Source organism: Lytechinus variegatus, chromosome 1, assembly GCF_018143015.1.
Source record: "Lytechinus variegatus isolate NC3 chromosome 1, Lvar_3.0, whole genome shotgun sequence".
NCBI classification, from domain to species: Eukaryota; Metazoa; Echinodermata; class Echinoidea; order Temnopleuroida; family Toxopneustidae; genus Lytechinus; species Lytechinus variegatus.
Window position 1 is genome coordinate 70,308,847 of NC_054740.1, and position 12,334 is coordinate 70,321,180.

Genomic DNA, 12,334 nt, shown 5'->3' on the forward strand with positions numbered 1-12,334 from the left:
TATAGAAATTACTACACTTGGATGTGGACTGCCCTCATTGTTTAAAAATTTATGATAGATTTGAAATCAAAACAGTGATTAAGAACATATTGTGGTCATCAGTTGAATAAAGTGAAAATATGCTTTTAAAAGTTCCCTTCAAGTGTATCGCAAAAAAAGAAATCAGTTTCTCTTTAGTCACACTACAGCTGCTATCTTGAAAAAAAAGCAGTGTCAGACAAACGATTGAGAGGTTGTTTTTCTGCAATACAAGAGGCGGGAAGGACGAGATCAAGGACATTATTCAAGAAGTCGGGAGGGCGAAGCGAGTAGAGTAGGGAGAATCCTCCGTGAAAGCATTTTCGAATAAATTTGTGTGTTTTTCGAGGCTGAAGTTCAAGAACCTGGTATACGAAGGAATTGTTTATGAAGAAAAGGCCCGCCTGCTGTTGAGAAGTGGGCTATTCTCATTATTTTTTCTGTATTTTTTTGTAGGCTGAGTATTAATCTAATATCCTCATAAATATGACTGTTGTTCCAATGCCCCATTTTCTTGTCAAATTATGATGGAAATAAGAGTAGGGGATGCTTAAAATGCTAGATTGAATTTCCATGGTGTGTTATCTGGTTTGAAGTCCCAAGTATACCCACTTGTTATTATAGTGCATGTGATTTCCACGTGATAGAATGAAATCCACCGAAGTATTCACCAATTGTCATGAGGCATTTGATATTTGGATTATTCTCAGTGTGATTCAGGTTTAAATCATATTATGAATCGTTGATAGATGGCTAAATATATTGACAATATAGCCGTCTGCTGCGTTAGTTGATTTACACCTTAAGGACCCCATGGAAGAACAGTGGTATCTTGTTGATACCGCTGAAATAGGCCATCCTCCATCTGTATGTTATGTTAAATAGATCATGTATGTATTTTATCTTTTTATATGGAAATAAATACAAACAAACCTTTTAAAAAGAAAAGTTTATACTGCACATCATTGTTTATATCACTTATAAATTATGAGTATGTTGATAATATTATGGATTATATTTGTACATGGTATATGAAAACGCATTTTATACATGAGTTAGACTATTTTGATTTTAGCAAACGCAGCGGCGTATTCGGTGGCCAGGGGGGGGGGAGCAAAAAAATTTCCCGGTCACATGGCATAACCTCGTACTATTGTGAATTGGTCATATCATGGTATGATCAGGGCCCTGTTGTACAAAGAGTTACGATTGATCCGATCAGTCGTAACTCTATGGAAATCCATCAGTGTCATAATGTTTTCTACGAAAAATTTACACAATGTCCTTTTTTATTGAAAGAGAAGCGCAGTGAATTTTCAAGAAAACAATGAATGTAGGAATATACATCACAGCTAGATAATATTTTGATCAAACATGCATAATAGATGTTGACGTTGCTGGCCGTCCATAGTTGCGATTGATCGGATCAATCGTAACTCTTTGTACAACAGGGCCCAGGTGTAATGGTGTAATAAGGCGACGATTTTGAGAAGGCCATATTGCGTATCGGGTAGGATTTATCTTTAAAAAATGTTGCGAGCGAGCAAAAAATTTGACATTTTTAATACAAAAAAATTGTGATAGATTTTGACATGATATCCAGAGAATATACTTCAATCTTCTATCTTTCCATTCCTTTTTTGCGGTCTGTACGCCTGTATGCTTAATATAAGTCACAAGCGATCGAAGCGAGAAAAAAAATCACCATTTCGTGAGAATCTAACTTTGAGATATATTTTTTGACATTATATTCAGTAGATAAAAATCATAGTCTTACACTTTTCCTTTGCTTTTCTTTCCTCTTTTTTTTCTTGGTTGCAGAACTATTGGGGAGCATGGCCCAACCTTTCCGTACTCATATACGGCTGTGCTATGCGGTTGGGGTCCTGGGCGGAGCCCCTGGAACTTATTGATATCAAAGCCATTTAAACCTCGCAGATTGCCGCTATTTTAATCAAACCGCGGGTATAAACAGGATATAGCTTTTACACAACACATTTATTCAACCCAGTTGCGTAATGAACAAATATTTTGAGAGGACAATACATAGCGATGTGGGAAATTTTGTAAAAAGTCGCCAGCGAGCAAAGCGAGCTGGAAAAAAAAGTAATTGCCTATTGAAATTAAATTCTAATTATATGATATATTTTTTATTATATTCAGCAAACAACACATTTCATCGTTTCCATTCGTTTCATTACTTTGTCTCCTATAATTTCTTTTATTTCCCTTTGGTGTGGAACCAAGACCCCCCCAACGCCTGTACGCTAGTGATTGAGTATTGAGTATGGGTTTGCTACGAACTCTCAGGAAGTTTGGTTTTTATAGATTATGTAAACATGCATGGCATCTTATTACCCTATTGGACCTTTGTTTTTCATGGTATGCTTTAAAGTTTCTTTTATGCTTCTGAATTTTATACGCGCCTTCCCCCCCCCCCCGGGTTTTTTTTTTCTGCGTACGGACATGGAGGACATAACAAATAAACAACCATCACATAAATGAGCCTTATCTGATATACCATCCGTATGTATGAAGAAAACATCTTCGCTATATCACAGTTGGACTTCATTTGGGTCGATGTATTTATAAACAGAGCGCATGTGGCGCCGTCTCGTTAATGGGTGTAACTTCACGGTGAGAGCAACACTCAGTCAAGTCAAATGACGGCTCCTGCAATTTGCGATATCTCATGTTTTTTAACCCTTTACCAAAGTTGAATAAAACGCAAATACATGTTGTAAATCCCAAAGCATCAAGTTGTTTGCGCATTTTTTTTTCTAAATTGGTCATATATATTTCTAATTTGCTTAAAATAGCAATTCTTATTTTAGGTCAACTGCACACCGATAAACGTTCACTGTATTCTCAATATAATTGCTGTTTTAATGGTAAAATAATTCTTAAAATAACAAGGATAGAGAGAGCTTTTTATAAATCGAGTCTGACTTATTTATCTCCGTTTTTTTTAATAAACCGGAGATAAAAGAAAAGGAAAGGAAAAACAAGATGAAAACGATTATATTCATTAGTTGTTTTATGAAGAAGTAGAGGTAAATAAAAATCACTTAATAAGTAAGTCTATTTAAACGCGAACCTGATTTTGATAGAAATATGAAAATAATATGAATAATATTCAATTCAATTCATTTATTTCCATATTCAAATTGTACAATGTAAAAAGCATGATAAAAATACAAGAATCAATTAAGAAAGACAAAAATACCCAAAAAATACAAAAATACAAAAAACACCCAAAAAAGCAGAACATAATGTAATCTGAATACGGAGGAATTGCCAAAAAGCCAAAGACGCTTATCGAGGGCAATCCCAGAATAAGAGTAAAAAGATACATTCATATCATGAGAAACAGGAAGTGTGAGACAGACAGACAGGCAGAAATTAGAGAGAGGGGGATTGGAAAGAAAAGGAAGAGAAATAGGGAAAAACTGAGAATAGAGAATTGACATGAAAAAAAAGAAGATTACGAAGAAAGAAAATAAAATATACATGCTAAGTATATTAAAAATCTACACGCAGTATATATGCCATGTATTTACGTTTGAATGTTAACAAAGTCGGACATAATTTAAGTTCATCTGGAATGTTATTCCAGCATCTAGAACCAATTAAAGCAATGGTAGTTTTTGAGAAATTAAGTTTTAAGAAAGGTAAACGTAAATCCCCTTGTGCCGTAGTACTATATAAGTGTAAAAAGATCACTAAAACTCAAAGGCAGTATGCCTTTGAAATAAGAATACATTAATATGGCAACTTGTAGGTGATTAATTTGAAAGACATTTAAAACATTCATTTTCTTAAAAAGAGGAGAGCTGTGACTTAAAGGTGGAGCATTGCACATAGCCCTAATTGCACGTTTTTGTAGTATGTATAATCGGTTAAAAATAGTAATATGTGCAAGAAGTTTAAATTTTGAAATAAATTTAGTTGGCTGGAAATCCTTTTCGGGAAGCAGGAGAAAATTAAAGGTAAATATCAATTAATTAATCATGTCTTGATCTTAGTTAACTATCTTATTTACAAAAACCGAGAATTAAAAAAACTTCCTTCACTGATTGAAATAAAAATAGTATTAAGGGGGATCAAAGAGAAGAAAAGAAATTAGCAACAAAGAGGGGGACTCTTACAATCCATTTCTCTAAATGGGAAAACTTAAATATTAGACCATGTATTGGAGCCCGGAGCCAGTTCTCCACCGGATAGGGGATGGGGTGTTTAAGGGAGGGTTGGGGGGGGGGGGGGGTAATGACAAGGGCTGAGTTTGTGTTTGAATTTATTTGGGTGAAGAGGCCGAGGTGATGGGTCTAAAATATATATGCTGATGGCTTCAATTCGTTTAGGTTTTATTAATGATTTATTTATTTATTTTTGTATTTGGAAAATTTCTCTTATGTTTTTTATTTGACACTGGAAAAAAAATCAATATGTTGGAATTTTCTGTAGAAGTTTCTTCTTGATGCATATAATTATCATCAATGTTATTAATAATTATGTATTGGAAGATGTCTGACATTGTGTTTTATTGTAACATTCATGAAAATATTATTTTTCAAAGTTCTATTTGTTATATATATTTTATTTTGTATATGAATTTAAGTTGTCAATAAAAACTACTCAATACAAAAAAATTCCACAGTTTCCCCAAACAATATTACAGTAAGACAAATGGGGTAAAATCATTTAATTGTATAGCATCATTAGTACTTTAAAAGGCACGACAAGTTTAATACGATTTAAAACACCAATAGCCTTAGCTATCTTAGATGATATATTATTAACATATTCATTCCAGGTAAGCTTTTCATCGATTAATATACCCAAGAAATTTGTGTGCTCTACTCTTTTGATATTGACATCACCTATTTGAATTTGCATATCAGAGTTATGCAATGAATATTTTTTAGATTTAAAAAGCATATATGAAGTTTTGTCAAAATTAATTATGAGACGGTTGGATATAAACCACTTGTAAATATTCTTAATTCAGTATTGACAATAACATTTGTTTCATTTAAGTTTTGACCTGAAATGAATAAATTAGTATCGTCTGCAAACATAATTGGACAAAAATGTTTACTAACATATTGAAAATCATTTACAAATATTAAAAAGAGCAAAGGCCCGAGGATTGACCCTTGTGGCACTCCGACAGTTAAATCAAGTTGGTCAGATGATACATTGTCAATACATACAAACTGCTTTCTATTAAAAAGATAACTTTTAAACCAATTGTGTATATTTTCCCTGCTACCGTAATATTTAAGTTTCTGCAATAATATATGGTGATCAATGCAATCAAACGCTTTTGAAAGGTCCAGAAATATTCCAATTAAAAACTTTTTCTGTTCAAAAACATTGGCAAGAGTGTTTGTGAAATCTAAAAGAGCAGTGCTCGTTGAGTGACCTCGTCTAAAACCAAATTGTCTTTCGTATAAAATATTGTTTTTATCAATATAATTCAATAATTTATTATATACAATTTTTCAAATGTCTTAGTAAAAAAGATAAAAGAGAAATCGGACGATAGTTAGAAACTTTTTCTTTATCTCCTTTTTTAAAAACTGTAATTACTAGGCACTTAGTTTATCGGGGAATATACCTAACTCTAATGACATATTAAAAATATTGCACATAGGTTGTAAAATAAAACATAACGACTTTTTAAAAACTTCAATATTGATATCATCAAATCCCAAACTCTTATTTACCTTGAATGACTTGACTACATCAATAATATCAGCTTGACTCACCGGAGTTACAAACATGGAATGATCTGTTCTTCTTTTCATAAAAAAGGAAAAAATGCAAATCGCTCGATGGTAAACTAGTTATAAGTTTAGATCCAATTGTATACTGAAGTAACTATTAAACTGTTTAACAATTTCAACCGTATCTTTGGTTTTCACATCATCATCATATTTAATAACTGTACACTGATCTTTGACTTTACGTTTGTTAATAACTTCATTGATGGTCTTCCATGTTTTACTAATATTACCGTTAAGTTGAGTAAATTTGTTTACATAATATTTCCTTTTACATCTTCTAACTTCGGTATTGAATTCATTTCTGAATTCTTTGTATCTATTTCTTTTACTCAATGATGGATCTTTAATGAATTTACGACATAAATTATGTTTCTTTTTACACATCTTCCGTAAAGTACTATTAAACCATGGTTTATTATCTTTAACATTGTATTTAGAAAGTTTGAGAGGGAAACATTCATCATATTATTTCTTGTACTGAGTATAAAATGCATCAAATCTATCATTAACATCAGTAAAATTATAAACAAAAGACCAATTTTGTTTTTGTAACTCCATACAAAATTGAGAAATTGAGTCACTATTAAAGAGAAATTCCAGTAGTTGCAGTAAACACTGATTTCATGAGAAAGTCTGTAAAACAAGGCTTAATTGTCAGTATATCATCGAGGATCTAGATCTGGTACAGTTACATAAACTGAACTTTGTGAAATCTTGAAATCTACGCAGAAAAATGTTCACGCCGAAGATCCCCAGCACATGATAAGCGCACGTGGGACAATGTATAATCATTGCTTAGAGCGTCGGGCCCGACGCTCTACCCGAATCCTGTGCTTATTTCCTGATTTCTCAGCAATTACACAATTTCTTCCAGAATCCTTTGGCACATGCGTTTTATTTCATTGGATTCTGTACGAACTCATTTTGATATCGTTACCAAAACTAGCATTTACCTTTAATTATTCGCTTTTGATAAAACGAAGGTAAAGAATTGCACTTTTTATAATTTGAAATTGCATATATTGCCCAATGGTCACTAAAATCACACGTAAGAATTCCAGCACGACTAACACTGTCTGGTACATAAGTAAAAACATTATCTATGAGTGTGGCACTCTCAGAGGTAAATATGAGATGATCTTGATGACAGTGTGAAGAAAGGTAATCAAAGAATAATAACATTATCGATTATTCGAACATTTTCTATTAAAGAAAACAATCATCATAATAGTGCAAGCGCATACATTCGTAATTTCGAAGGTTCGTTATTCCGAAGGTTCGTATTTCCGAAGGTTCGCTAGTCCGAAAACGAAGTGAGGTTTGTAATTCCGAAGGTTCGTTAATCCGAAAAAGAAATGAGGTTCGTAATTCCGAAGGTTCGTTAGTCCGAAAACTTAATGATTAACTAACCTTATTTCGTTTTCGGACTAACGAACCTTCGGAACATGGAACCTTATTTCGTTTTCAGATTATCGAACCTTCGGAATAACGCCACAAATGTTCGGATTAACGAACCCTTTTACGATTTCGAATCAAAGAACATCGAGGTATAGGCTATTTACGTGTTTCGGAATTACGAACCTTCGGAATAAAGAATCTTCTGAATTACGAACCTTCGGAATTACGAAGTGTAACCTAGTGCAAGCTATTTTAAATTTTAAAGGGGAAGTTCACCCTGACGACAAGTTGATTATAAAAATAGAAAGTATTAGTGAAGGTTTGAGAGAAATCCATCGAAGATTAAAAGAAACTATAATATAAGCTTATTTCTCATTCATTTATGACGTCATATGCGAACGCCTTCACGTGAACAATTAAGAAATAAAATTTATATATTTATCTATTATATTGCAAAATATGTGGAGCAGTTGCCTGTGTATAACAAAGCAAGTTAAAAAGTTGAAATTCATATATAATTACACTCTCAATCTTTGATGGATTTTCTTCAAACCTTCACCAATATTTCTTGTTTCTCTGGTATTTTTTTTGTTTAGAGTGAACTTTCCTTGAAATCCCAATATGTAAGATATGAGCAGATGTACCTACCAATGTCCTTAATTAAGTATAGTAGGAGGAAAGGAAATAACATTGATTTCAATCTCAGAGCATGGGAAATGACTGTCATGGATTGGATATGTTCATATCTTTAATGATGGCATCGTTATGTGTTTTTCTGTACTTGAGAATGTCCTTTTAGTCTAGTTCTATTTTCAGATTCACAACGTGACCAGGAACTTAAGCAGAATCAAATGGAGGTAGGGAATGGGAATGCAGACAATGTTTCTCAGGTTATGAAGGAAATAATCATGAGATGTGGAATGTTGTATAGGGATAAGGAGGAAGATAGGGGCAAGAGATGGAGGGATGGAGAGGGAATTTGATCGACGAAATATGCCGAATGAAACAAGATGACCCCCCAAAAGAAGCAGGAATAAGGGAGGTAGACCTATGAGAGAGAGAAGTAGAGAAATAGAGAGGAAGAGAAATACAGAGAGAGACAGGCAGACAGAAAGACAAAATAATAGAGAGGGAGAGAGAAAGCGGGGGGAGGGGAGAGAGAGGGGGGGGGCGTACACACAACATCTTGTTTATCCCCAATGAATAAAGCCAGGGGAACGGGTGCACGTCCCCATCCTACTCGACTGGTAACAAAAAGGCAGAGAAAGAGTTTGAGGATTCGAAAATCTCGACTCCCTCATGTTTATTGTTTCGCCATTGCTCACTACTTAGTAAAGGCGCTTCGCGCTTTCAATAGGAGCAAATTTATGTAACACGGTCTCCATGTAGGCATGGCTCATGTACATTTATCTTCATTTTTACATCATTGTTTGCCGTATAAATGACCGTATAAAAATATCGGTCCCAAGGTCTCATAAAGTGTTCAATTTGTTATTAAATGAAAGCCAGTAGCCATGCTTATTAATAGTGTACTGGCAATTGTACTGATCTTTCAGACCGACAAAGAATGTACATGTTTTTATCTAGTGTCTGGAATGACGTGATATTATACCACCGTATGATTACTGCTAGAATTTTCATGTCTCACTTCACGATATTATCCGATTCGCTGTTCAGAATGAATGAATGTTCGTGCATGATCGAACACCTCCGATAATGTTTAAACGATGTATTTTGAAATGAAAGAGTTAAGATGACGAATCTTATTTGAAGACGTTGTCATAGCAATACCATATTTAATGATATTTGTAAGGCAGCATAAATTTGAAAAAGAGGAAGACAATCTTTGAATAAACTATGTTTTCATCCCCCTACAATGCCTGACTAGATCGGGAGCTTCTTATTTGACATTTCTTCCCTGTTTTGTTGTGTGTATGATTCATTTAAGGAGAATATATGTTGGTATGAAATTGCTTCAGCCAACATGTATAATATAATTATGGAGCAATGGTTTGGGGAAATACACACTCAACCTACCTAGATAGAATATTGCTTTTACAAAAGAAGGCGTTGCGTGTTATTTTCAACATGTCCGCTTTTAGCAGCCTCCATTTCCAACCTGATATGTAATGATCTTGAATATATTTTTGTACAGGAGTACTTGAAATATGTTTTGTTATTTGTATGTCAAAATGTACAAAAGAAATTGTAATTGTTGAAAATGGAAATAAACGAAATTAAATGAAATAATGCACAATTCCACAGTAATACATTTACCATATGAAAATGTCCATACACGTGTCCTGTGCCTATATCTTCACATGTTCACCATGAAGCTGCAGTCGGGTAGGGAAGGGAATCTGTATTGCACAAATTGTGCTTTTTTTATATTTTTTTAAAGTGTTCACACGAGCGTGGATCTTTCTCATTTATTACAATTTTTTTTGTAGATGTAATTTCTCTCCATTTCCAGCATACTTGAAATAACTTATAACCATTTTCAAATTAAATTTACCCAAATTAGTCGCCATAAGTTCATATTGACTTTGAATCGAAGAGATGATAAGAACCAAATAATCATTTTTTTTTTAATTTGACTTGTGAGTTGTGAGAATATTACGTGTAGAAAATCTGAGTTGTGAGAATATTACGTGTAGATAAAAATGTTTTCATGAGTGAAATCTAACCTAATACATTTTTATAACTTTTTAGTATTTAACAAACATGCAAGTTACTTGTTTACCCAACATTGGCCAATTATCATCATTGGTATGTCATGATTGCTGTGAATAGACCTTCAGGAAAATTATCTTGTTATTTGGAACAAACTCCTTTCTTTTGTGTTGGTGCTAAATCCCTTTCTGACTACGTCATAGTCTCTTTCTCATCTGCGAAGAGCAAGGCTATTGTAAATTTCTTTGAAGTCTTTGTCAATGTTTATGTTTATTTATGAAAAAACACAATGATGAAACATGTGGAAAATTATGACATGAGGATGACCTGGCCAAGCTCCTCGTTTCCTTGTTACTATTATGTGTCATGTATAATAAATTAATGTTTATTCTTCTTTTATTCCGAGGATAGAATGGGGTCAAAACTCGTTCGCCTTACTTCATTAATTGGCCCTTTGGTCTTGCAATCGATGTGCGTCGTTATCCATGACGTCACACAATTGATTTATTATGTAATAACTCGCGTGAACGCAGGAGAGATGTTGTGTAATACTAATAGTTGCGTTCTCTTTTTATTGACACGTTTAGTTGTTTTTACTTGACGATGTTGTGAGTAAAGAGAAAGTTTTGTCATCAATTTTAATACAGGCATGTGGCGTATCCTTTCCGGCTTAACACAAATGTGTAATGAATTAAATGTATAAAGTTACGAATATATAAGAACATGAGGCATTTAAAAGATATGAAGCAATTAAAACGATTTTTACACTCCGATTACTTATATTAATAAACTGAGTACATTATAATTATTTGCTCAAGGTATGCCTACTCTACATTCATTCTGATTTATGTTTTCAGAAAAGTACATTTAGATGTAAAAAACACAAAAATAAAGATTAGGGAAAGATGCAGTGAAATGACATTCAATCGTATTGTATTTATTACAGATGGGTTTCTCGTGACAATTTTCCATTTCTTGTTTTGTTGTTGTAATTTTGAACGCTTTGCTTCAAAGTGGTTTTGTTACAAAGTTCACAGATATAAGCACGAAACCATTGGATTATACAAATAAAACTATAAAAATAAAATCCCCCGAACCTATGACCATCTTGAGTATTAATTGAAATTCAGAGTTTCAGTTTTGGATTGCCATTTTCGGTTCCGTGTTATGAACATTGAACATTGTGTTCATTTCCGTATATCAACTTGTTTTAATTCTAAGGGTTCCTGTCGGAAGTTAAGTGGCAAAGAGTTTTTGAGAAAGAATTTGTTCATACTACAGAAATAAAAAAAGGTGATGTTTATCAATATTCATCTATCTCTATATTGTTGAACACTGAGTAGGAGGGGTAAAGGATAAAATAACTAATGAGGCTTTTTTAAGGGGGCGGGGACATAAAAGCTATGTATCACGATGCAATGTGGTCTGATATTGGCATTAGTACTGCTAGATAGTCATCTGCTCCTATAGCCTTCTTCATGTCCTTTAACTCTTTTTGTTATTATCCTTACAATTTCATTTACCTCTATGACTATATATATATATGTATGTATATATATATATATATATATGTTATACAATAAGGCAAATTGTATATATTTAAATAGAGAGAGAAATAGAGAGGGGGTCGAGAGAGCGAGCATTGGAATATCTACATATCAAGCAATGTTTTATTGAACTGTAGGCCACGTGGAATTTCATTTTGCATTGTTTCTTCCCTTTTGTGTTCGCTGATAATAACAATATGACCAAAAGTAAAACTACAATAAAACAATTTGATTTTACGTTATTATTTTATTTTACCCACAACGTTTTTGTCCGATTTTATTAAATGAAATTCAGTCTTCAGGTGCGTGTAATTAAGAATTCCATCAAAGGATACTGTTTGAAATAAAACTATATATGAAAATAGTAATTATTACTGGCAGCTGGGACTCACAAACAGTATGAACTCAAGATGGGCTGTAAAAATGCAAAAAATACTGGATAACTGTAAAAACAAAACATTTTAACATTCATTTTACATGAAAATCGCCATTAATTTACAAATACGAACACTATTGCAATCAACGTAAAAACACGATAGTTCGTCGGTATTTTTTTTTACAAAGATTATTATATTTTACTTTGTTTTACATTTAACTTGTAATTCGACGGTACATATCACTGAATAAATACGTTTGGTTTGTTAAATCATTGTGTCGTTCATTTTGAAAAGGTATACCTATTCAACTTACGATTTTTCTATGTAAAATTACTAGTATTTTTAACAGTGCATAAATGATTTTAACATGCAAAAGTAGCTTGTTTGGAGGAAAAACTGGGTGAATTATACTTGAAGTGGAAAGGACAGAATATTTCTGTCTAAATATTATTAGGTATGATATTAGGAAGAACTTTTGAAAAGACGAGTGCAGTTTGTACAACTCTGGTTAAGAGCACCAGGATCAAAGGTT